The sequence below is a fragment of the Felis catus genome, chromosome D1, assembly GCF_018350175.1.
Source record: "Felis catus isolate Fca126 chromosome D1, F.catus_Fca126_mat1.0, whole genome shotgun sequence".
NCBI lineage: Eukaryota > Metazoa > Chordata > Mammalia > Carnivora > Felidae > Felis > Felis catus.
Genome location: NC_058377.1, coordinates 73,376,541 through 73,399,867, shown reverse-complemented (window position 1 = coordinate 73,399,867; position 23,327 = coordinate 73,376,541). Strand labels below are relative to the sequence as shown.

General features: G+C 39.4%; 2 protein-coding genes across 4 annotated transcripts in view; one reads left to right on the top strand and one right to left on the bottom strand.

The window, feature by feature from the left end:
- Positions 1–3,828, bottom strand: part of NUCB2 (nucleobindin 2) — a 36,462-nt gene extending 32,634 nt beyond the window's left edge. Inside the window, exon 1 of one of the 2 annotated variants that reach the window (XM_011286735.3) lies at positions 3,690–3,828. The gene's annotated coding sequence lies outside the window, so the exon portion shown is untranslated. Of the gene's footprint in view, positions 1–3,622 lie in introns of both variants that reach the window. The other variant, XM_011286736.4, reaches the window with a different exon arrangement.
- Positions 3,829–3,929: 101 nt separating this feature from the next.
- Positions 3,930–23,327, top strand: part of PIK3C2A (phosphatidylinositol-4-phosphate 3-kinase catalytic subunit type 2 alpha) — a 189,521-nt gene continuing 170,123 nt past the window's right edge. Inside the window, exons 1-2 of one of the 2 annotated variants that reach the window (XM_045039035.1) lie at positions 3,930–4,071; positions 7,183–7,270. The gene's annotated coding sequence lies outside the window, so the exon portion shown is untranslated. The remainder of the gene's footprint in view (positions 4,072–7,182; positions 7,271–23,327) is intronic. The other variant, XM_045039036.1, reaches the window with a different exon arrangement.

Below are 23,327 nucleotides of genomic sequence, written 5' to 3'. Positions count from 1 at the left end.
TAGAGATTACTTATTGGCTCAGTCCGTTAAGCATCCGACTTTAGCTCAGGTCATGATTTCATGGTCTGTGACTTTGAGCCCCGCTTTGGGTGAGCTCGAGCCCCACTTCAGGTGAGCTCAAGCCCTGCTTCGGGCTCCATGCTAACAGTGTGGAGTCTGCATGGGATTCTCTCTCTCTCCCTCACTCTCTCTTCCTCTCTTCCTCCCTCTCTCTGCCCCTCGAGGGATTCTCTCTTTCCATCTCTCTCTCTGCCCCTCACTGATTCCCACTCTCTCTCTCAAAAGTAAATGAATAAACCTTTAAAAAATTGGGGCAGGGCACCTGAGTGGCTCAGGCGGTTAAAGGATAGGCTCTTAGTTTTGGCTCAGGACATGACCTCAGGTTTTGTGAGTTTGAGCCCCATGTCTGGCTCTGCGCTGACACTGCAGAGCCTGCTTGGGATTCTCTCTCTTCCTCTCTGCCCCTCCCACCTTGTGTGTATGTGCATTCTCTCTCTCTCTCTCAAAATAAATAAATACATACTTTAAAAATTTTTTTCAAATGAGAGTCAACAGGATAGTGAGATTCAAAGTAAAGTATCAGACGTATGACCAGCTGAGCTGGACTCCAACCTTTCCACGCCTTTCCATGTATCAAGACATTAGTATAGATATTAATGTTCTGATGCTCATATCTGTGGAAAAGGACACCAACCAAGGAAACCATATTACTGCCTCTTTTTTCAACCTTAACTGGTTAGAGTATCCTTGATAATAGGCCTACTTAATGAAAGTAGATACTGTTTCTCACCTGTATCTCTCAATAAAAAAAATTTATTAAAATTACAATGTCTCCATTATTCATGTATACTGCACTTCAGATAACTTAAATACAACATGCCAAAAAGCTCTGCCAAATTAATTTTTTTTTAATTTTTAAAAGACTCTGCTAAAAACAAAAGCATGCGACGGCTATCTCAATTTCCATTAGGTTGCTTTAAAAATTTTTAACTCAGACAATTCTGGGACCAGAAATGATCTCAGAGGTGGTTTGGTTCAGACCAAACTTTTATAAAAGTTATAAAGCATAAGAAAGCTAACTGACCTGGCCAAAATGATTTCACAGAGCCAGGATTGGAATCTGGCCATCAAATTCTAATCAAGTATACCTTTCACCATTTCATGGTTGTTGTTGTTTTTTTTTTTTTAACTTTGGATTGAAAATCAATAAGTGAATGTGGTTTTTCCTTAAATTACTTGAAATTGTTAGGAGCCTGTTTTTTAAAGTCTATAAACTAATTGCAAGTATCAAACATAAAAATAACAAATTTCCCCCTTCTAGACTTTCAGTTATTTAGAAAAAGTTAATCATCTATCATACCAAATATAGTCAACCCAATTACCCACAATACTTTGAAGACTATTTCAAGGATTATTTTCAACACATTTTAAAATCCTACACTTGATTCCTCCAGCTACCCAATACTTAAAAGGTATTTCCCTCAGTCATCAAAAGGGCCCTTAGAAAGCTGAAAGCAACTTAAATATTATTCTAACAAAATTAGGTTGATATGTCTATAGAGATACACAACATATCCTAAAACACAAAGACACTGGTATTGATCATGCTGATAGTGTATATTAGTGACGATCATCAATAGCTGGTGTTTTAAAAGGTACCCTCATTGCTTTCACTGTGCATTTCATTTTAACTGGTATTTACAGAGCACAAACCAACTTGACAAAAAGCATGCTGAATGAAGTAAACAAAATGTGTGATACGAACAGTAAGTACCTCCAGAGAGCAGAATAAGGTAAACACACCCGGGACTTGGTCCTTGCAAGATGGGTAAATTAATTAAGACAGCTGGAAGAGAACAGCATGAGTAACCACAGGAGACAGATATGAATCCATCACTAGAAAGTGAGACTGACCATGGAGAGTTTTTTGTTTTTTTTTTAATGTTTATTTTTTTGAGAGAACTCAAGCAGGGGAAGAGGGCGGGGGGGGGGGGGGGGGGAATCTGAAGCAGGCTTTGCACTGATAGCAGTGAGCCTGATGTGGGCCTTGAACTCACAAATCATGAGATCATGACCTGATCCGAAGTCAGATGCTTAACTGACTGAGCCACCCAGATGCCCCAGATCATGGGGAGTTTAAAGAACAAGAGGAGAAACAGAAGTTCCCACGTTCACCCCAATGACGACAGTAATATTATTTGAGATTTCTAATTCTAAATTTCCATTTTTTTTAATTTTGGGCCCTATTAACTGAGGAATATTTGTTGAGGCATTTGTTTGCTCAGCATTTGTTGAACTTGCTGATCAAGTTTTATAAAACAAGAACTCACATTCAGCTTTAATCAGGATGAATCCTGAGGTAATTTCCATAAGGGACAAGATGCGGGAATCTGGATATTGCCTGACTCTAATTATTCAACAGAATTCACCAGGGAAGGCCTTAAGAAACAAAAATTTTAAATAGATCATAAAAGAAGCCATTAGTTATAGGATCCAAATCTACTATACCACTAGTCATACTACTTTTAACAAATTCCTTCAAGCAACTGTCTCATCAAGGGGAAGTCCAGAATCTCCTTCAAACAGAACTGTCAGAAATATGTGCATATCAGATCCAAATCCATTAGCCATACTACTTTTAACAAATTCCATAAAGCAATTGTCTAGGCAATTTTTTCAATTCTTTAGAGAAAGTCCAGAATCTCCTTCAGACAAAATGGGCTATCAGAAATACTTGCATTTAACCTCCCCCTTTCACCCTCCCCTTTTTTAAACCAAGATAATAGTAAGTGATTTGATATTCGTTCATATTCATCCATGGATTTAATAGCCTTAATAAAAGGCTTACATGGGAGCACTTACTTATTCACTTGTGTAAATGTACACTATCCAATTTAGGAGTTTAGTGAACACTCTGAAAATCTCAAGAGGTTCTGTCTCCCAGAAATCAGAATAATAGTTCAAAGGTTCATGTTCATACTTTCTCACTCCCCACCCCCCCCCCCCCCTGTCTCCATACTGTAAAATACCTGGATATTGTAAAATAATTGCCAACCAAGGCCATTTGCCACCACAAACCACAATAACTCCATTTGCTTGCTAAGTTACCATTTAGGAAACACAACAAGGAAGTACCATTTCAGAAACCGAAAGATCTCATCTCACACCAAAGGTTTGTCACATAAGGGAAAACAATACCACAACTGACTTGAACTTTCTCTCCTGAGTGTCAAGGGTTGCCGGCTTAACAGGCCGGCAGAACAGCAGGATTCGCCGGCCTAGTTTTGCTCGACCGCGCGGGGAATGATGAGCATAAGCAGGGAGCTGATGGGTACACCCCCCTTACCAGTGGGCACCTCCCTCGCCCATCAACCTGCCAAGGTGGGGTGGACCCCTTCTGAATCTCTGTCCTGCACTCACCCACGCCTGCTTCCCGCCAAGAGCCTGTCACCCTCATCTACCCCAAAGAAAGCTTGGGTGCCCTGCAGCTAGTGGAGTGGAGAAAGGGACCCTACGCCTCAAAATGCAGCTGGAAGCGCCCCTCCACCCTTGCCCACCCACTATGCTGCTCCCCCTCTCCATTCTCACTGCAGCGTAAGGCAGGCGAAAACCTGAGCCCTACCTATCTCAGGACCCGCTCCAGCCTCCAGCCTTGCGGATCCGCACCCACCTCGGGCCACCGGCCTTACCTCGCCGGATCTCGGCGTGCAAGGCTCCGCCTGCTGAATGGACGCAGTGCACAAACCTGTCTCTCCAGCCCCCCGCCCGCGATTTTTCGCTCTATACCTCACTGACCGCGCTCTCCCGCCTCCTCGCTGCCTTGGCGACAGCCCCCGCCCCTCCGGCAGCCGCTGATTGGTCCGAGTGGGATCGCGGAAGTTGCCGATTGGCGGGGGCGGAGACGAGGCCGCGCCCGCCGGCTGAGAGGAGGGCGGTGTGGAGCAAGAACGCGAAGGAGCCTGGGGGAGCCTAAGCCAAGAGGGACGTGGCGCTCTACGACGCGGACCGGGAAGCCGCGCCCCTTCCTTCTCTGGCTTTCATGGAGAGGCCTGCGAAGTAGGATTTGGGCGGGTGAGGTGCTGCCCCGGGATCGGGACAAAGCCCCAGGGATCGCCTCCCCTTTGGCTGCCGGCCTGCGTAGGCAGCGCCCAGACCCGTCAGAGACAGGCTGTCAGGCCCGTTTTCGCCTACAGGCCTCGCTCGGGAGTAACACCCCCGGCCTCCTCCCTGGCGGGAATCTGTGTCCCCTCTGCAACCTCACCCACCCGGGTTATGGAAGGCCCTCGGCCGCTGAGCTTGACTGCTTTTTACTACCCCTTTCACACCCCTCTGTGCACACTTCTCTTTTCTCTATACCCTCTCCTCGTAGAACTGAGACGCTACTCCACCCCCCCACCCCCCACTTTAAAGATGAGAAACCTGACTGAGGCTCCAAGATATACGTAGTTCGTGTTTCGAGGGTTACAGAAACTTTTGGAGCCTCGAGGCTGCGCTTGAGTCTGCCAAATAATAGTACCGCTCTGAGCCTTAAGGTTTCTAGCTTGCAAAAAATAGTATCTACCTCAGAGTTATTAGTGAGCATTAGATGAGTATAACATTCCAGAAAACCGGTACAGAACCTGCTGCATATATGTTAATAATGGTTACTTCTTTTTATCAGGAAGTAAACGGAGGGTAATAACTAACTGCACCAATTTGGAGCCAGACTGCCTATGTTGCAAAACCGGATTCAGTTTATCATAGGCATTCCAAGTCACTTAAGCGCTTTGTGCCTCAGTTTCCTTGTCTGTAAAATGAGGATAATAATAGAACCCTTCTTACAGCGTTAGTAGAAAAGTGACAGGCACATAGTAAATGGTCAATAAATGTTAGCCATTCTCACCTTAGTGGCTTAGTGACTGTCACTCAAGTCTTTGGTGTCTAAGACCAGCAAACTTTGCTCTGACACACTTCCCATCAACATACTTAGAACAGTGCCTCCAACCTTTTCAAGGTTCAATTAGAAACTCTTGTCTGTTTTCTTTAAATCAAAATCTTAAACTTTCTCCCTTACCATCACCAAAGTCTTAGAATGTTGTGACTCTGCCTCTAATGAAGGTTTAATAACACGTAAATGTAAGGAAAATTATCATGTTCTGTTCCGGTGGGTAGATTGGAAAGCAAAAGCACTAGAGTAAGAAAGGATATTCAAGAGGTTATGGTGTAGGAGCACTGCATTTCAATTTGAAAAACATGGGAAATATTATTGCGTATTGGTTATGTATCATTAGTGATCAATATCAGTGTCAGATCAGAAGACAATACCACATCTCAACACTGTGGAAAATGCTAAACTGTAAACACATTAAAGGCAGGAACTATCCTCCACATTTTTATTCCCCATTATCTGCCACAGGGCCAAACGCATAGTGCCTAATCCAGACACTAAGATTCGAGATAGACCCTTTAAGGGGAGAGACCCTGAAAGATCTGGTAATAATCTATCTAGATTATTTATAGTAATCCAAGGAGATGAATAATGGAAAATAAGAAAATCGGATCAGCCCAGCAATAAAATGGAAGTAAGAAGGATAGCTTGGTGGCTGAGATGCCAGCATTGTTCTCAGCAATATTCTGGCATGAACAGAGAGAGAAGACAAGGAAGACAGGATAAACAAAGATTAACCAGCAAGATCCAGGATTAGGAGAAATTGCTGAGGAAAATATTTCAGAATGTCATGTGCATATAAAGCAGGCAGCCGCATCTCTTATACTAATAAATGTTGTTTTGTGGTAGAGAAAAATAGAAACGTTATAAGGAGCCCTGAAAACATCCTCTGTTATGGGACTAATAAGGAAATGTTACTTTACTTAATAGGTAACCCCAAACTTAGGGGGTTTAGCACCAATGGAAAATCTCCTATTGGGGAGGAAGACTGGAGAACATACTATTATTACAGTGCAAGGGGGAAAAAACAAGGTTTTGGAATCAGAACTGGGTCCCAGTCCTGCCTGGATTAAACACCCAGCTCTATCTTTATTAACTTAATTTCCTCTGGCAAATTCCTTAACCTCTCTCCATAGCATAGTTTCCCCATATCTAATATGGAGACAATAAGGGGCACCTGGGTGAATCAGTCAGTTAGGCATCTGACCTGGGCTCAGGTCATGATCTCAGGGTTCATGAGTTCAAGCCCCGCATCAGGCTGTCAGCTGTCAGCACAGAGCCTGCTCCAGATCCTTTGTCCCCCTCTCTGCCCCTTCCCCGCTCATGCTTGCACTCTCTCTCTCCAAAATAAACATTAACAAAAAAGATTCTCTGCCTCTGCCCCTCTCCCCAACTCAAGCTTGCTTGCTCTCTCAAAAATTAAATTAAAATAAAATTAAAATAAAATAAAATAAAAATAACATGGAAACAATAATAGTTTCCCCTCCTAGAGTTCTAAAGATTAAATGAGTTTATATTTGTGAAGCAGACCAGTGCCTGGCATACAGTAACTGCTATTTTAATGTTTGATAAAATATTGGTTTCAGTTTCTACATCTGTATCCTGGGATCTTAGTATTGGACTTACTGTAATGATTCAAATGATGTATATAAAGTGTTAGAAAGGAGATGCTCGGGGCGCCTGGGTGGCACAGTCGGTTAAGCGTCCGACTTCAGCCAGGTCACGATCTCCCGGTCCGTGAGTTCGAGCCCCGCATTGGGCTCTGGGCTGATGGCTCAGAGCCTGGAGCCTGCTTCAGATTCTGTGTCTCCCTCTCTCTCTGCCCCTCCCCCGTTCATGCTCTGTCTCTCTCTGTCTCAAAAATAAATAAACGTTAAAAAAATTTAAAAAAAAAAAAAGAAAGAAAGGAGATGCTCAATAGATAGTATTCTCTTCCCTTCCCCCACCCCCACCCCCAGCCTGTTAACTTTGAATCCCTATCTGATTATCACTGCCACTGCCATCAAGGGGCTATTGCTCAACCTGGTCTACGCAAGGATAAAGTATCTTTCTTGATTTCCCTCAGCTCAGATGAGAAGCTCAAAATGAATTTACTGGAGGTGAGGAGAAAATGAAAGGGAACAATTCCTGAGAACCAGCTGATGTGAAGTCTGCCCCCATTGCACATCTGTTGATATTTCCAGCAGGAAAAAAAATGGTGTCAAGGAGATCTGGCTTCCTAATACCTCAATTCTTACACTTCTCAATTCTTCTAGGATCCCACAGAACATCAGCTGGCCAAGCTCTTCATTGTGTTCAGAAGAAGGTAGAGGGAGGCAGGCATGAGTATTTACTGAAGAGAAAGTAAGTAATCAGACACAAGAAAACTCAATAGTACGCTCTACCTGGGAGCCAAGACTTACTCATTTTTATTAAGATCTAGTACAGAGGTCAGCACTATGACCAAAACTATGGCCCTTGGACCAAGTCAAACAACTGCCTGTTTTTGTGAATAGTTTTCTTGGAACACAGCCATACTCACACTCATTTGTTTATGTACTGTCTCTGGTTGTTATTGTACTACAATTGCAGGGTTGAGTGGTTGTAACAGAGACCTTTTGGCCCTCAACACTACAAATATTTACTACCTAACTCTTTATAGAAAAAAGAATTGCTAACCCCTGATTTAGAAAATTCTGCCAGAATCACCTTTTCAGTATCCTCAGTGCAAAAATTTTCACCTTCATAAAATCCTCTAATCCATTGCTTCTAATGTGCATACAAATCACCTGGGGATCTTGCTAAAATGCAGCTTCTGATTCAGTAGATCTATAATGAGGCCTGAGATTCTGCATTTCTAACAAGGTCTAGGGGATACCACTTGATCTGGATCAACGTGACTTCATCGGGGGTTTTTTTCTTTTTTTTTTCTTCATTGAGATGTAATTGACAAATAACATTATATTAGTTTCAGGTAGACAACATAATGTTTCAAAATTATATATTCAATATGTATATATTGTGAAATGATCACCACAATAAGTCTAGTTAACATCCGTTACCATACATAGTTACAAATTATTTTCTTGTGATGAGACTTAAGATTTACTCTTTTAGCAACTTTTAAAAATCCAATAAAGTATTTTTAAACTGTAGTCACCATGCTATACTTTACATCCTCAGGATTTATTTATTTTATAACTGCAAGTTTGTACCTTTTGGCCACCTTCACCTATTTCACCCACTCCCCACCCCCTAGATCTGGCAACCACAATCTGTTCTGTCTTTGAGTTCAGTTTTGTTTTTACTTTCCACATATAAGTGAAATCATATGATATTTGTCTTTCTCTATCTGACTTATTTCATTTAGCATAATGTCCTCAAGGTCCATCCACACTGTTGCAAATGGCAGGGTTTTCTTATTTTTATGGCCAAATTATTCCATTGTATATCAATACCATAATCTCTTTATCCATTCATCCATTAGTGGACACTTAGGTTGTTTCTACTGTAAATAATGCTGCAATGAACTTGGAGATGCAGGTATCTTTACAAGTTAGTGTTTTCATTTCATTGAGATAAATACCCAATTGTGGAATTGCTGGATCATATGGTAGTTCTATTTTTAATTTTTTAAGAAACCTCCATATTACTTCCCATGGTGGCTGCACCAATTCCCACGCCTACCAACAGTGCACAAGGGTTTCCTTTTTTCCACATCCTTTCCAATACTTGTTATTTCTTGTCTTTTTGATAATAGCTATTCTAACAGGTATGTCAGTGAGGTGATATTCCATTGTGGTTTTGACTTGCATTTCTCTGATGCTTAATGATATTGAGCATCATTTCATGTGTCTGTTGGCCATTTGAATGTCTATTCAGGTCTGTTGCTAATTTTTATTTTTTTTTTATTTTTTTATTTTTTTATTTTTTTGGCTATTGAGTTGTATGAGTTCTTTATATATTTAGTTATTAACACCTTACCAGACATATGATTTGCAAATGTTTTCTCCCATTCCATAGATTGCCTTTTAATTTTGCTGATGGTTTCCTTTGCTGTGCAGAGACTTTTGTATGTGATGTAGTCCCATTTGTTAATTTTTGTGTTTCTTACCTTTGCTTTTGGTGTCAGTTCTAAAAAGTCATCAACAAGACCGGTGTTAAGGTGCTTACACCTATGTTGAAGTTCCTGTAGGAGTTTTATGGTATCAGGTTTACATTATGTATTTAATCTATTTTGAATTGATTTTTGTTTATGGTGTAAGATAGTGGTCCAGTTTCATTCTTTGACTTGTTGCTGTCTAGTTTTCCCAACACCATTTACTGAAGAATCTATCCTTTCCCATTGTTCATTCTTCGCTCCTTTGTCAATAATTAATTGGCCATATATGCATGAGTTTATTTCTGGGTATTCTGTTCCACTGAGCTATTATGTCTGTTTTTATGTCAATGCCATACTGTTTCGATTACTATAGCTTTCTAATATAGTTTGAAATCAGAAAGTGTGAAGCCTCTGGCTTTGTTATTCTTTCTCAATTGCTTTGGCTACTTGGGGTCTTCTATGGTTACATATTAATTTTAGGATTGTTCTATTTCTGTAAAAAATATCACTTGAATTTTGATAGGGATTATATTGAATCTATAGATTGCTTTGGGTAAGTATGGAAATTTTGACAATATTAATTCTTCTAGTCCATGAGCATGGAATATCTTTTCATTTATTTGTGTATTCTTCAATTTTTTTCATCAATGTCTTACAGTTTTCAGTGTATAGGTATTTCATCTCCTTGGTTAAATTTATTTTCTAGGTATTTTATTCTTTTTGATGCAATTGTAAATGGGATTATTTTCATAATTTTTCTTTCTCATCAGTGTTTATTATCAGCTCTCTCATTATTTCTTCCTTCATTATCTAGCTTAATTTCTCTGGTTCATCAGTAATATAAGTCCCATATAAACATCAACTCCCTTGTATTTCTTTCCCTGTATTTCTCTCACCTGAAGAAAAACCCAGCCGTGGATAAACTCAAAATATTCCTTTTCCTTGTCTCTAGCAATGTAGTTCTGTATTGCTAGAGAAATATCATTAGACCCATGTCTCTAAATTCATGGTCACCAACCTCAGACAGACTCTAACCACTGCCCAGCAATCTTCCAGTGTTTAGCATATTCTCTCTTGCATGCTTACGAAGGCCATTCCATGTTTCTTGCTCCTTAGACCTCCCATTTGACATTCCCACTCATTTTCACTTGATCTTAAGTCAGCTTGGTTGAGAAGCTCCTTGTACAAGTTAAGGAAATCTTGTTTTAAAACAGGATTTTTCAACAACAGCATTACTGATACCTTGCGTCAAATATGTTTTGTTGGGGGGATTGTACTGTGTATTATAGATGTTACCCACATCCCTGGTATCTTCATTCTAGATGCCAAAAATACCACCCTCGGTTGTGGCAACCAAAAATATCTCCAGAAATTGCCAGATATCCCTTAAAAGGCAAAATCTCCCTATTTGAGAACCATTGGTTTAAAACAACAGATACCAATTCTAGCTAACTTAAAGAAAAGGGAGATTTATTGAGAGGATAATTGAGTAACTCAAAGACAGACTAAGCAGGAAAACAATTCCTGGGTCAAGAGATCTTGGGCCTTCTTTCTAGAAGGGATAATAGATTATCTCCTTATGTCTTTGGATATTCCTAATTAAGTTTAAATTTTTCAGCAGAAAGAATCTAAGTTCTGTTTAGATCAGGTATCTATTCCTGTGGCCTGGAAATAGAGTCTATAACCAGAATCAAGCTAGGAAGAGGTGTTCAGCAGTAAAAAGGGAATAGCCACCATACTTCCCTCGTATTCTATATCTGTATTCAGCTAAATGACATAAAACCTGACTACAGAGGCTTCAATGAATTGGAGTTTATTTTTCTGTTATAAAAATAAGTCTGGAGCGGGGGCCCCTGGGTGACTCAGTCCGGTTAAGCATCCAACCCTTGATTTTGAGTCAGTTCATCATCTCAGTTTGTGGAACTGAACCCTGCGTTGAGCACAGAGCTTGCTTGGGATTCTCTCTCTCTCTCTCTCTCTCTCTCTCTCTCTCTCTCTCTCTCTGCCCCTCCCCCACTTGCATGCACTCACTCGCACTCTCTTTCAAAGTAAATAAATAAACTCAAAAAAACATAAGTCTGGAGGTAAATAGCGGTCAGCATTGCTTCGGCTGCTAAACAGTGTCATGATAGTCTCTTTCCTTTTCTCAGCTCTAGCTTCTCATTTTCAAGTTTATTGAAGGTTGAAAGATGGCTATTATACTTCCTGCATCATGAACTTGACCACATTCAAAAATAGGAAAAGCATAGGAGTTTGAGGAAAGCAACAAAGGTCCTTTTATGTCAGAAGTTCCTTCCCCTTTTCTTAGCAAAGGAAAAGCTTTCACTGAAGCCCCCTCAGCAAACAACTCTTAAGTTCCATGGACTAGAAATAGGTTATATGGTCATTTTCTTAGCTGCAAGATATGATGGGATAGTTAGTATCTGGCAAAGGGGAATGCAACTGTCGTGACTGGCTGATACCAGTCACTATTAACTCCCTAGGTCTGGGCCACTGGTGCCAAATTTTGGGCTCTATTCGCAAGAGAAGAGGGCCTGAGCTGTTGATTAAGCAACAGTGTGGTGTCTGCCACGTTTTCCTACTACCAAATCCACAAACCTACATGATTCTGTAGTCATTTCCTTTCTTTCCTTCTGTAACAATAAAAGGCAGTCCCTTGACTTATATTCTGAATCCATTCCCCTCACTCAGTTCTCAAGGACTTCACTTTTTTCACTTGGCTATCCTCTTTCTTTCCTGTATCATTTATCTCCTCTACCTATTGAATCACACTCTAGGCATACAAACATGCTCTAAGAGTGTTTTCCATCTTTAAAAATCCCTTTCTTATGGATAGATAAAAAGATTTGATAAAGGAAATAGAGTAACATTTTTATTATAGAATTTAGTGATACTTGCTGTGAAATTTGTTCCATTTTTCTGTGTGTTTAGAACTTTCATAATAAAATATTTGAGGGGCACTCGGATGGCTCAGTTGGTTAAGCATCCAACTCGACCTCAGCTCAGGTCTTGATTTCAGGATTGTGAGTTTGAGCCAGACTACTGGGCTCCATGCTGGGCATGGAGCCTACTTAAAAATAGAATAGAATAAAAAAATTAAAAAAAAAAAAGAATAGAATTAAAGTAAAATAAAATATTTGAAATAAAATCCTTACCTTGATTCCAAATCACCCTGTAAATTCTTTCTCTGGTTATTGTTTGCTCAAATTCCTTTAAAATTTCCTTTCTCTACTTGCTCCCCTCCCTTTTACTCTCAGTTTATGCCAATCTGGCTTTCATCTCCTCCACTCCCCTTAGATTGCTCACCTTTGAATGGACAGTTTCCTGTCTTCATCTTGTTCAACTGTTAGCAGAATTCTTTGCTGCTAACTTCTCTCTTTTAAATACTTTACATTCTTGGCATCTGATACCATTTTCTCCTAGTTTTCTTTCTACCTTTCTAAACACTCCTTTCAGTCTCCTTTGCAACATTCTTCTCCATTACCCAGCTTCTAAAAGTTGGAATGTCTCAGGTGTTGGTTCTGGAACCACTTCTCTGTCTAGGGCCAGTTCTTACACAAGGGCACTATTGGTGTTTTGTGTTGGGCACTTCTCCATTGAGCAGGATTTGCCATGTATTTCAGGATGTTTTACATTCCTAGACCCTACCCCCTTGTCCCTCTGGTCAATTTGACAACACAATTACCTCCAAGCAGTCCCTAAAAAAATGATACCTCTCAGGGTTAAAAACAATTTTGAATCTTACTGAGTGATCCCAGCCAGTCCATTACATTAAATATGCTTATGCTAATTCTCAGTTATCTCCCACCCAAACATCTCTTTCAAACTCTAGACTGCCTCCAACTCTGTGCATGGTATTTCTATTTGAATGGCCTATTAGAGAAGCCCTATAAATTTTTGATGACTCAATGATATAATTAACTATATTAATTCACCCTCTTGTCTAAAACAAGTTCTTGATCTTTTCCTACCTGTTGTTCCCTGTGGGAGGCATGGAGATATACTGCTAACATCCCCTTCAAGAAAGGACGGCTGCCCAGCTCTGAGGAGTGTGGTTAGCTGACAGCCTCTAGTTCTTACTTGCTTCAGGGTCCACCTCAGCTTTAGAGCCAAAGTTACACTCTTCTTAGAATATAACTGAGAGCATACTCTTCTTGGGGAGGCTCCCAGCCAGTGAACAAGCAAGGTGGTAGTACAAGGGCCTACTCCAGTGCAGAACTCCACTAGCTCGTAGTCTTTGCCCTGGAGCTCCCCATTAGGCTGGCAGAGATGATCAGCTTTGCATCACTTTCTGTGACCTCCCTCTTCACAATTCTGCTTCTGCTTCTTTTCCTTTTAGTAGTGTTATTCCCTGATAAACCTTTTACACCTCTGTCTTAACATCTGCTTCCCAGAGAACCTATTCAGCATTCTATCTTTCTCATTTCAGTAAATGGTACGCACCCAGTTGCTCAAGCCACAACCCTGTGAATCATCCTTGATTCTTAGTTTTCCTTCATACTACCTAACTAATCCATCAACACATTCTGTTGATTCTACCTCCAAGGTACATGATATCTCTCTCTCCTGCTACCAGCCCCGCCCAAGTCATCATCATTTCTCACTGGAATACTGCAAATGGCGTCAAACTAATATCCTGCCCCACTTTGATCCCCTACAATCCATTCTCCACACAGCAGTTGGAGGTGATCTTCAAAGCATAGCCCTGCTCTATATGAAAACAGTGGCTTCAGGGTGCCTGGGAGGCTCAGTCAATAGACCGTCCTGAGCCTCCGACTTTGGCTCAGGTCATGATCTTGCAGTCTGTGGCTTCAGACCTCACTTCAGGCTCTGTGCTGACAGCTCAGAGCCTGGAGCCTGTTTCTAGTTCTGTGTCTCCTCTCTCTCTCTGTCTCTCTCTCTCTGTCTCTCTCTCTCTCTCTCTGTCCCTCCCCCACTCACGCTCTGTGTCTCTCACAAAAATAAACATTAAAAAAATTTTTTTAAGATAAAAACATAATACAAAGAAAACAATGGCTCCTTATCCAAACTCCTTACTCTTCTATCAAGGCTCTTCATGATGTCTCCTATCTTTCCATTCAGCCTCATTTCTCACAACCCTTCTCAGTCACTATACCCTAGCCGTGTTGGTTTCTTTGTTCTTAGAAAAAAGCTAAGGCTTTTGCCCAAGCTGTACACACTTCAGTAACCACTGTTTCCCCTACATTTTACATGGCTGGATCTTTCTTATTAGAATTCAAGTGCCACTGCCTCAGAAAAATCCTCTCTGACCACTCAATCTAAAGTAATTTCCCTCTCTTCCTTTCTATTATTCTCCCTAAGAGTATATGTATGTGTGTATGTATGCATATATATGTGAAATTCATTTACATATATAGATATTCATATATACACACTTCTTTCCTTAATTGTTTGTATCTGCCTCTCTCACTAGACCATACGATCTTATTTGGTCTATCACTATTTACCCAGAGCGTAGCACAGTGTCTGATGCATATAGTAGGCAATCAATACATATTTGCTGAGGGGCTCCCGGGGGGCTCATTTGGTTAAGCATCCAACTTTGCCTCAGGTCATAATCTTGTGGTTCCTGAGTTCAAGCCCCACATCAGGCTCTGTACTGACAGCTTAGAGCCTAGAGCCTGCTTCAGATTCTGTGTCTCCCTCTCTCTCTGTCCCTCCCCTGCTCATGCTCTGTCTTTCTCTCTCTCTCTCTCTCTCAAAACTAAATAAACATTTAAAAGAAGTTTTTAAACAATACGTATTGGTTGAATGGATGAAAGGAAGATCACCTAATTATGTTAGGTCATTATGTTGTTAGGGATTTTTTTTTCTTAGTGTTTTAGCAAAGGGATTTGATTTTTGTTTTTGTATTTTTTTCTTTAGAAATAGAATGGAAATTGTATTCTCTGCCTACTGATGTTATAGTGATTAACATATAGGAGATAAATATTAATAACAGGAAGTCATAATGTCTAGATCCATGTTATAATGACCATAATTTCAAGAGTCTCTTACTTTAAAAATTAGTCTGTTCATACCCCCAAAATTTTATAATATCCTTAAAACAATAATCCTGCTCCCACTTAACAATCTTAAAAAAAAGAAAGAAAGAATAAACTAGTGTGAAGAACCCTGAGGTATATATATTCCATGGATTATAAAAATTTAGTGAGAATAAAATTTAGTCATGCTGTAGTAAGGAACATTATCAAATAAATATTGTGTGCTACATCGATAATTTTCTTTCCTTCCAGCAAAAAGCCTTAAAATGTGCAGTGACTACAGTAAAATAAATCTTATTTCTAATCTCTGGATTTTCATTCCATGAAAATGATAACCTCTCGCTCCCGTTAAGAAACAGACAGTATATCCAGAGAGCAGAATCTCTTTCAAGATCTTCTATAAAAATACATTAGGATAAAAGTTAACCTGAAATACTTGGAAAACTAAGTTTATACTTTTTACTCACTCTGAAGGATCTAAATCACAATTTTTAAGCGTCCTTCTATAACTTTGATGATTCTTTCAAAAATCTTTGTTCATGCAAACATTTTCTTTTTTCTTTTCTTTTCTTTCTTTCTTTCTTTCTTTCTTTCTTTCTTTCTTTCTTTCTTTCTTTTTTTAGAGAGCAAGAGAATCTTAAGCAGGCCCATGCCCAGTGCAGAGTCCAATATGGGGCTCAATCCCACGACCCTGGGATCATGACCTGAGCTGAAATCAAGAGTCAGACACTCAACCAACTGAGCCACCCAGGTGCCCCATGTTAATGCAGACATTTTCTTATATGACATCATGAAACTTTCCCAAACAACGTCATCCTTTTGTGATGCCATACAAATGGTTATCTTCCAACTCCCCATCACAAGTTGCAGTCCTGGGATGAGGTCACCATCATGTCATCATCATGACACATACAAAGAGATATGCAAAGGATTGCAACGATATGGAGGAATGAGTTGTCTTTCCAAGGTGGTAGGGCCATTCATTTGTCATTAAGGGTGTGGCTAGACAAGAGTGGAGGGAAGACTGTTAGCATAGTTCATGATAGCACAAGGAGAGGGGTAAAATTTGATGCCTCAAGGGTTGGGCAAACTCTGAAATCACTAGAAGGTGGTACAAAATAGTACTGCACAAGAGGAGGAGGGGTGAGTCCATATTTGGGAAATCAGTAATGTCAGAAGGAAATGGAACAGTCCTTCATTCTTTCAAGTATGATATCACAGAAAACTATGAAAGGTTTAGACAAAGTCTCACAAACTGGTGCCCAGGAGTAGAATCAGGCCCATAGACTTGTTTTGTTGGCCTCCTTAGTGGGCTGGGTTTTTTCCCAGTTAGTTGCCAAATTGGGAGTTTCCATAATAAAAATCAGAATTTTTGGCTTCTCTTGAAAATGTTGGAGTCCTGACAATGCTTTGTCTGCCTTCCTACATGGCAGCGGCTAGCTGTAGCAATATAACAGCTTCCTTCTTTGGGCAAAGCAGATACTTCTAGTTTACCAGTCCCCACTTAGCCAGCTTTACTCATATTATCCACCTAGCACTTATAGGTATTTAAGTTTGTGACACTGGTTTGGTGAATTCCATATAACAAAAAGCTGTGTTGATGTTGAGGAAGTATGTCATAGGACGGAAAGGCAATCTCTGATATAAAAAGGTATACAGACCTTATAAAAATCATTGTGACAAGGATAGAAGCAGCAGAATATTTATATCCTGCCCGTTTATTCCCAAGAATATTCTTCCTGATCCTGCCACTCTGACCTCAGAGCATTTTGCCCATATTATGTATTTCAGAGCTTTGCAATTTATTCATTAATCAAGAAATGAAAGGGGTGCCTAGGTGGCTCAGTTGGTTGAGTGTCCAACTTCAGCTCAGGTCATGATCTCATGGTTCATGGGTTCAAGCCCCTCATTGGGCTCTGTGCTGGCCTGCTTCAGATTCTGTGTCCCCTTCTCTCTCTGCCCTTCCCCCACTTGTGTTCTGTCTCTCTCAAAAATAAATTAAAAACATTAAAAAGAAATTAATGGGAATGCAAGCTGGTGCAGCCATTCTGGGAAACAGTATGGAAGTTCCTCAAAAAACTAAAAATAGTACTACCATACCACCCAGCAATTGCAATACTAGGCATTTATCCACAGGATACAGGTGTGCTGTTTCTAAGGGACACATGCACCCCCATGTTTATAGGAGCACTATTGACAATAACCAAAGTATGGAAAGAGCCCAAATGTCCATCGATGGATGAATGGATAAAGAAAATGTGGTGTGTGTATATATATATATATATATATACATATATATATATATATATATATATATATACACACAATGGAGTATTACTCGGCAATCAAAAAGAATGAAATCTTGCCATTTGCAACTACGTGGATGGAACTGGAGGGTATTATGCTAAGTGAAATTAGTCAGAGAAAGACAAAAATCATATGACTTCACCCATACGAGGGCTTTAAGAGACAAAACAGATGGCCATAAGGGAAGGGAAACAAAAACAATATAAAAACAGGGAGGAGGACAAAACAAAAGAGACTCATAAATATGGAGAACAAACAGAGGGTTACTGGAGGGGTTGTAGGAGGGGGGATGGACTAAGTGGGTAAGGGGCATTAAGGAATCTACTCCTGAAATCATTGTTTCACTATATGCTAACTAATGTGGATGTAAATTTAAAAAAATAAAAAATAAAATTAAAAAATAAAGAAATTAAGCTGTATCAGCAGAAATCAATTTATAAGATACTTTTCCCCAAAATTCATTAATATTGGCATAATTCTTATTATATGTCTGTTGTCAGATATATCTTTGGTGTCAAACATCCTGGGTCAGGTGTAGAACAAATCTTATTATCCTCAAGTGGTATAAACCTTTATGTCTTCCAAGGATAAGATATTCCATAACATCTATTATTTGTCCTTGGAGCATCCTATTCTCCTTACTGTCTATATGCCCTGGTTCAGACTGCTTCTTTTCTTGGAACGTCTTTCTCTCTCACTAAACTCCTACTCATTCTTCAAGGAACAGTGGAGAAATCATTTTCCCTAACCATGCCCTCCTAGCATTAAGAAAGAACTCCTCCATTAGGCTGTCATAGAATTTTGAAGATACCTTTATTAAAGAAGTTATACTTTTGTTATAGAACCAGAGTAGGCTTTTCTTTTAATGTGTTCATCTCCTTCGGTAAAAATCAAGACAGTGAGTTACTTAAAGGCAGTATTTTTGTGTCTCCAGGGCTTAGTAATCTAAAGACATTTAATAAATATTTGTTGAATGAATGGTCCTAGGGAGATATAGAAATCTACTGGGTCAAAAGGTTATGGGTGGGGCTATGATGGAACTTGCTATTATGTAATAAAAAATCGCCATATGATGTCATGAGAAAATTCTGTGAGAACTTATCTGATGACACCAGTCGAGAAGTGTTGACTACCCAGGAAGAGGAGCTAGATTGTGCGTTTTGGTGTCCAGGGTGATGCAGGCCTCTCAGGAATGCTCCCATGCCAAGATAAGCATTAACACCTACCACAGTGCTTAGAAGCTAGTAAGCCTACAATAAAGATTTATTGAACAAATTAATAAAGGAATGAGTCTGGGAATGAGCTAGCATATTCTGGGCTCTAGGCCATCCTAAACCAGGCTTTGGTTCTAATCTAGGTTAGTCAGGAGTGGTTTGGTGTCTGTGTCAAGCTGTACTGGCACATACTATGCTCCGAGTTGAGCTGATCTCTTAGGTAAGGACAACATGGTTGTTTATCTATGTCAATACAAATATGGGTACCGCATTGTATTGAGAATGGTACTGCTGCGATTCTGACTGAATTATAAACCGGTTTCTGACCTGAATGTTTGGACTGGGCAGCAGGTTTGATCTTAGATGTGGGTTCCATTTTGGGCTATAGATTGGTTTAGGATTTTCCTTGGGTATGGAATTAGCCCCTAAGGAATCATGAACTAGGTCAGACCACAGAGTGTGGCCATAATTCAAAGATAAAAAAGTTAGTAACTCAGGTAACTTTTGACCACAGTATTTTGGGATATATATACTTAGGCTAAAGCCCAAAAGAACTGTAAACAAATTTTTTTTTACTTTTTTTTGCTACTTTATTGAGCTATGACATATAAAAAGCTATACATATTTAACATATACAGTTCAATTCAACAAATACAGTTTGGAGATAAGTAGATACCTGTGAAACCATCACCACCATCAAGGTCACACATATCCATCATTTCCCAAAGTTTCCTCCCACCCTCTTTACTGTTGTTGTTGTTGTTGTTAGTGTTGTGTGTGTGTGTGAGTGTGTGTGTGTGTGTGTGCGCGTGCGCATGTGTGGTAACAACACTTAACGTAAGATCTCCTCTAGAACATTTTAAATGTATGTTCTAAAATAGAACATTTTAAATGTATGATACAGGACTGTTAGCTATAGGCACCATGCTGTATAATAGATCTTCAGTACTTATTTATCTTACTTAACTGGAATTTGACCCTTTGACCATCACCTCCCCATTTTCCCCTCTCCCCAGCCCCTGGTAATCATCATTCTATTCTCTACTTCTGTGAGTTGGACTATCTTAAATTCCACATATAAGTAAGATCATCAGTATTTGTCTTTTTATGGCTTATTTTACTTGGTATAATGTCCTCCAGGTCCATCCATGTTGTTGTGAATGGCAAGATTTTTTTTTTCCTTTTTAAGGCTGAATAATATTCCATTGTTTGTATGTATCACATTTTCTTTATCTTTTCATCTATTGATGAAAATTTTTATTATTTCCATATATTGGCTATTGTGAATAATGCCCCAGTGAACCTGGAAGTGTAGTTAACTCTTCCCAAGATCCTGATTTCAATTCCTTTCGATAAATATTCAAAAGTGTGATTGCTGAATCATAGGATGGATCTATTTTTAACTTTTTCAGGAATTTCCATGCTAATGTCCATAATGGCTGTACCATTACATTACCACAACAGTATACCAGGGTTCCCCCTTTTCCACATCCTCACCAACACTTGCTATCTTCTGTTTTTTTAATAATAGCCATTTTAACAGTTTTGAGAGTCTATAGGTTGCCTTTTCATTTTGTTGATGGTTTATTTTGCTGTGCAGCCCAAGTGGACATAAGGAAAATAAAATCAACTTTTTCAGTTTTGTCTTTCACTGTGCTTTTTAATATTCTGGAATATACTGACACTTTATAATTTAGGTCATTGGTTCTCTTTCAGATCCATGAAGTCGAAGCTATTTTATAATACTTAGATGTCATTTATTGCATGGAATCATCATTGCTAACTGTAAATAAATCAATAAAAGTCTTTAAAATTTTCTTGGTTTGATTTCCAATATGATAAGTATAAGTACAAAGGAATCTGGAGACTAAAAACTTTGAGAATCTCTGCTTTAAAACAAAAGCTATTATTATTTCTTGAAAAACAAAAAGGCATACATTATATTTCTCTGTAAGTATTCCTCCTAGAATAGTCTCAATCATTTATATTGACTAACTTTTTTTTTATGTTTATTTGTTTTTGAGAGAGAGAGAGACAGAGCAGAGGAGGGGCAGAGAGAGAGAGAGAGAGAGAGAGAGAGAGAGAGAGACCCAAGCAAGGCTCCGCACTGTTATGTAGCACAGAGCCCAATGTGGGGCTCAAACCCATGAAGTGTGAGATCATGACCTGAGCTGAAATCAAGAGTCAGATGCTCAACCAGCTATGCCACCCAGGAGCCCCTATGTTGACTAACCTTTAACCAAAGTTAACTAAATTCTATTGCACAAAAAAAAAAAAAAAAAAAAAAAAAACCTGGAAGGATGGATAAGTGAGATTTGCCTGTTGTACAGTTCTCTAGCACACTAGCAAAGTTGATCAATAAAGTAATATGACTTCTCCATCTCTTTTCAACTTCTTAAAGTAGCAAAAGTGAACATGTTTATTATAGCCACTGTAATACACAAAAAAAGCAAAACCATGTACACCTTAAACCATGCTTAGTAATAATCAGTGATGCAATATTCTACATTACTTAGAAGTTATCTAGGTATTTGATGATTATCCATCAATTAACTTAATATCAGTTCCACGTTTTAAGTTTAAAAACTTGGGAATTAACTTCAGGTTACTACAAATCATGCATACTGAAAAATATAATTACTATTAAAACATTTGTCATTTTAATCATTCAATTTAGTTGAACACAATTTTCTATTTCATAATCTTAAACATCGTTAATGCCCACTAGTCAAAGATGACCAGGAACACTCCTAGAGTAGAACAAGTTTGGTTTATAACTCATTGAAACAGGAGGGAGCATATGATGGGCAACTGTGGGGTGGCTCAGTAAAAGGGTGTTAGAAGGAACTGACAGAACTTGAGATTTGGTTGGGTGATTTGGGAAAAGGGTTTACTCTAGGTTGGGTATTATCAGAAAGTGGGGACAATTCTATGAGTATCTCAATAAATCTTATTCATAGGGAGGGCAAACTAAAGCAAGCCTAGAACTATAATTGGTAAAGCAGCATCAGTCACTCATTCTAGCTGGTATAGGGAGATATTTGGTATTTTATGGCTCGGACAATGTTCTTGTTTTGTCTGTGTTTGGATATGGTTCTTGGAATGGGCTTGTTTTTGTCTTAATCTATCATGGTCATAGAGTGGCCTTATCTGATGTTGATGTTCTATGAAATAGCTCATGTTCAGCAGAAGACCATCAAGATCTACCTGTGACCGCCAAGCTAGCTCATAGCAACACTGAGGCCCAGCAGCTGATAGCACCAGGAGAGTTCTTGGACGGCAAGGGCTGATTTTTTCTTTGTTAATGGGATATAGAAGTAATGTTAGCTTATTTGGTCAGTAAACCTCCATATGTTTAGGATAAACAAATCCAAGTAGAACAAAATGTATGTTTGTATTTTACTTAACACGGATAAATCAGAGAAAAGCAATAGCTATTTTTTCAACGTTTATTTATTTTTGGGACAGAGAGAGACAGAGCACGAACGGGGGAGGGGCAGAGAGAGAGGGAGACACAGAATCGGAAACAGGCCCCAGGCTCTGAGCCATCAGCCCAGAGCCCGACGTGGGGCTCGAACTCACGGACCGCGAGATCGTGACCTGGCTGAAGTCGGACGCTTAACCGACTGTGCCACCCAGGTGCCCCAGCAATAGCTATTTTTTGAAACCAAAATTGTTAAATGAGTCTTGAAGGGATTCAGAAGATGCCACCTCAAAATATGCTGATTTGGCCTACTGATTATTTTGAGCTAAAGACACTTGAAAAAAAGTAGGTATAAGAAGGGCACTCTGACTTCCCCTTTTCTTCCTGCAAGCAGGAGATAAAACTCCATGTGAAAGATGTCCTCTCTGTACCCGGAGGAAAAGAACATCCTATTGTCACAGATAGGAAATCGAGGTCACAAGAAATCTGTACAAATTTTGTTAAAATAATTCTACCTTCCTTGAGCTTCCCCGTATATTTATTTTAGTTACTTGTTCACAATTACTGCTTTTTGTTCAACCTGGTATATAAACACTTAGGCCTAACCACTTTTTTGGGTCTTCATTTTCCTGTAAAGTTTCTCATGTAAATGTAAAAATAAAATTTGTATATTTTTCCTTTCTTAATCTATGTCAACTTAATTCTCAAGCCAGCCAGAGACCTTAAGAGGGTAGAGGAAAAGTTTTGCCTCATCTGTACCCTCATTCGCCAAAGGTTTACCTTAATTATGTGAACTTGGATTTTTTTAAATTTATTTATTATTTTTTATTTGAGAGAGAGAGAGCGAGAGAGAGAGAGAGAGCGCACGAACGTGAGCAGCAGGGAGAAAGAGAAAATCGAGCAGGCTCCATGCTCAGTGCAGAGCCTGACATGGGGCTTGATCCCACAACCCTGGGATCATGACTTGAGCTGAAATCAAGAGTCACATGCTCGACCAACTGAGCCACCCAGGTGTCCTTATGTGAACTTGGATTCTTAAAATGTTTCTGAGTTAGTTTCTGTTAGAATTTTTTTAGTCAGCACACTTAAATAGATGTTTGATTTCCTTATTTAAGGGAATTTTAGGAAGAGTTGATTTATATGAGTGCTTAGCTGTCTCTATAAGCCAACCAGAAAAGAGCTCTTTTAATTTAGAAGACTTCCTAAACTAATTTATTAATATCTTCCAGAGATAGGAAGGCATTTCACACTTCTACAAGAAATAAAGGGCTTTCTAAGTTACATACAAATGGTTACACACAGGCCTAGATTTCTAGCTCTAAATCTACAATTTCAGACACAACTGAAGAGTAAACATAGAAACACAAAA